General features: G+C 39.5%; 1 pseudogene; it reads right to left on the bottom strand.

The window, feature by feature from the left end:
* Window positions 1-563: 563 nt before the first annotated feature.
* Window positions 564-2689, bottom strand: LOC131065456 (indole-3-acetic acid-amido synthetase GH3.6-like; annotated as a pseudogene).
* Between the last annotated feature and the right edge of the window lie 1003 nt (window positions 2690-3692).

Here is a 3692-nt window from a genome sequence, read left to right as displayed (position 1 = left end):
AAATTGTACATGATAAAAATACTAATAATGTGAATATATGAACATTTATAACTCAATAAATCATCTGATTTGCTTATTATGATATTACATATAAAAAACCAATATCATTCACTGTATTTACCTTCCAAAAATTAAATATTTTTATATAATTTTTACAATGTAAATAACATATATACAAAAAAATTTTATATCATTTATCATATTTACCTTAAAATAAAAATAATTTTATATGATTTTCAACAAAATAAAAATTCTTGAAAAAAATAACAAAAAATATATATCACTTGCCAAAAACTAAAAGTTTTACAATATCCTATACATACAATAAGAGAATACCTTTTACACAAAACTCAATTGATTTCTTTAAAAATACACACATTAAAAAATTATCAACTACTTACGCACAATCGGTTTGATTTACTTTCATAACTGCTCGTACAATCTCGCAGTTACCAACATCAACTATGTTTATCTCAGTTATCTAATAGATTAAATGTTCTAGTATCAAACATTCTCTTAATCTAAAATATCTCACAAGATTATAAATTTGACGAGATGAAGATTTAGAATGGTCCGGGAGAAGTTTCCCAGTTGGTGCGCGCAGGTGTCCATTTGGGACACTTGGGACTGAAATAGGACGCTGTGACTCTCGAATTGAGCAGGTCCACTATTGGAGCGAACTTCACGCAGCGGGGTGCCTTGTATTGATTTATAGATGCTCCTCCGCTTAGGGCATAACCCATCAATTCGTCAAAAGTCCCACACTCTACTATTTTTATCTCCAGAGGGCCGATGGATTTGTCAGCGGCTCTGCCTTGTCTGTACACCGAATTTAAACTCTCTTCTACAGTGAGACAACATTGTTGCAACACTTCAGCAGGCACTTCAGAAGTTTTGAGCTCCCAGAAAAGAACGTAATGCCCCGGAATGGTAGATACGTCTGCGTAGCTCGTGTACTCAATCACTCGAGCTCCATAACTCTCTAGGTGTTTAGTTGCCTTGTTCACCGCGTTCTGCAGCTCCACTTCATCAGTTTTGTCCGAGTCAATGCTCAACTTTACATTTTTCCGGAACACAAAGTGAAACTGCGGTGCCGAGTTGTGGAAGCCGGTAACCCTGAGAACGTCTCCCACTCTGTAACGATACAGCCCTGCACCGCAACGAAGGAAAAATGAATATGTTGATGATTAAGAAGTACAAAAGCAACTACGTTAATCAATCATTATATAACGCTTTCTATTTTCTGATATGGAACATGTTCAGATAATCATTATATAACATTTTTTATTTTTCTGACATTTTACCTGCGTATGTGGTTACCACAAGTTCATATTCTTCACCCACTTTGACGTCAGCGAGCTCCACCAGCTCTGGCTGATTGTTGATTTTTCCATTTTGATTGTCTCGGCGAAGGGGAAGGAATTCGAAGTAGCCCATATTAGGCATGATTGTGTACGGCACTTCCCACGGTTTGTTGAGCGGGTGAAGATTGAGGCCGAAGTAGCACTCGGAGGGAGTCCACCACTGTAGAAATCGAGGGTGGGAATGTACTGGGCCATGGCTCCTGTCACGATCACTTCCAGGTACTTTGTGTTGGGCCACAGCCGAGTGATTATTCCCTCCCATGACTCCTTCGAGCACTCGCACTCCATGAGATCTGCCAGCTCAGGATTGAACCTCAATATGTTCATCACGGCCTTTCTTAATGAAGGATCGGTCACGTCTTCTTCGCTCGGGCTTCCCATTCAAATCTCACGGCAAAGCAAAGCGACAGCCAGTGCTGTTCTAGGAAATGAATTGCTCTGAGCAAGCCTGAGGCGAAGACGGCTCCTGCTCTGAGAGCTTGTTTGTTCTGGGCAAGGCCGCAGAGGAGTTGAGCGTACATGTTCTGTTGGGAATCGGGGTGCAAAATGGCCTCCATGGGGCTGGTGTAGACGTTGTAGGGATCAAAAGGCTTTTCTCTGAAGTGCCGGCTCTTGTAGTAGCTCGTTAAGACTGGCCGAGCTACCAATCCGCCAGGAGTCTTAGTTTCAGATTTGATGAAGAGGAAGTACATACCTTTTCCCTTGTCCAGCCCCTTTATGTACCTGCCACACACCATTTCCCAACATTAGATCCCGCCCCTTCAATTGGAATCAAACATATATATCTTCAACGCAAGAATTTGAGGGAGAAAATACTGACTGGTTCATGACAGGCATGAGAAGGCTGTAAAGAAGCGTTCTTCGGTCCAATTCCTCTTCTATTGTAGGCATCAGCTTGCGTTCTCCAGCAGATGTTCCAGAGCTGTTAAAGCAAATCGGACAACAGAAGTTAAAGTTAGAATTTAACTGCTACTATAAACATAGAATTAACACACATCTTGCTGTTTGACTCTCCTGACTTTTAGGTGAAATATTAAAATTTTACTGTATATTCACCTGGTGAGAAATTCGGAGACTGGATGAGATGGCAGAATGAGAGATTTATCCCCGTTAGCAATTCGCACAATATCAGGCTGCAAATCCTCGTATGTAATAACGGGTAAAAGTTTTTTGAAAGACTCCCTATCAGTGCGCGTCAAAATCTCAGAAAGTACTTGAGCCTGCACTTGATCAGCATGTGTGGTGACATTCTGAATAAAGTCCAGAGCTTTCTTATCCTTATCACTGAGGATTTTATTGTTGTCACAAAGCATGGCTTCGGACATCCTGATCTAAAAAGACAGCCCTGAAATGTATCTAAAGAGGGAAACTAGACTTGAGACTCAAATCCAACGATGGGATGATGTGAGGAATTGGTAGTAAGGGGGTTGCATTTATAGCTGTATTCGGGCTACCACGTGGCGTTAGTCCAAAACTTCCTAGGGCATATCCAAGATTCCCATGAGATGACATTCGTTTAAAGTACTCGGTGGATATGAGAAAGATTAAAATTTTAGCTCTAAGGTTACACGAAAAATTTAACTCTTGATCTTTAAATTTAAATTTGCGTGGTAGAATCGAATATTGGAGTGTCATTCCAACAAAAAGAGACAAATATGTAGGTGGAAGGATGATAATGAAATTTCAATCATGAGAGAAGAGGTTGCATGCAACACCACGTCAGGGTTGCGACAGGCTGTCAAATTTAAGAGAATGCTAATATATTATAGATTAATGTTATTGGATAAAAATCTTTAATTTTGATGCCGCCAAACCGGTAGTCGGGAGCAGGGCGTAAGTAATTCCAGCAGTGGTGGGCCAGACGTGTCGGCTAGTAGAACAGCAGCGAAGAGAGGTTAACTGCGACTGGCACTCCATTTGTGCTTGCCAGCGACCAAAGTAACGTTTTCAATAAAACATATTTTCTTGCTTCTTTTTTTTACGATATCTCCGAGGGTGGTGGTCCACTTAGTTTGAAACACGGCTGTATTATTATTATTATTGGTTACTGTTAATCTGATAAAAAGAATGTTTTCTACCTACGCATCAATGTGAATATCCAAATATATTAATGGAAATATTTTATATAATAATAATATATTTCAATTTTGTATTATTTTATAGTTTTTTATGTTTTGATTAGCTAAGCACAGGGGAGGGTTTGGACATGGTATAATTCAGCCACCAAGATAAAAGACACAAGCAGAAAGGGAAACAAATCACTAAAGAGGTGAGAACAATGAATCTTACAAGGAGTGAGACTAACAAAACGAGAAGCTTTTGACCAAA

The sequence above is a fragment of the Cryptomeria japonica genome, chromosome 4, assembly GCF_030272615.1.
Source record: "Cryptomeria japonica chromosome 4, Sugi_1.0, whole genome shotgun sequence".
NCBI classification, from domain to species: domain Eukaryota; kingdom Viridiplantae; phylum Streptophyta; class Pinopsida; order Cupressales; family Cupressaceae; genus Cryptomeria; species Cryptomeria japonica.
The sequence above is the reverse complement of the archived record's forward strand: the minus strand, read 5'-3'. Positions and strand labels throughout refer to the sequence as shown.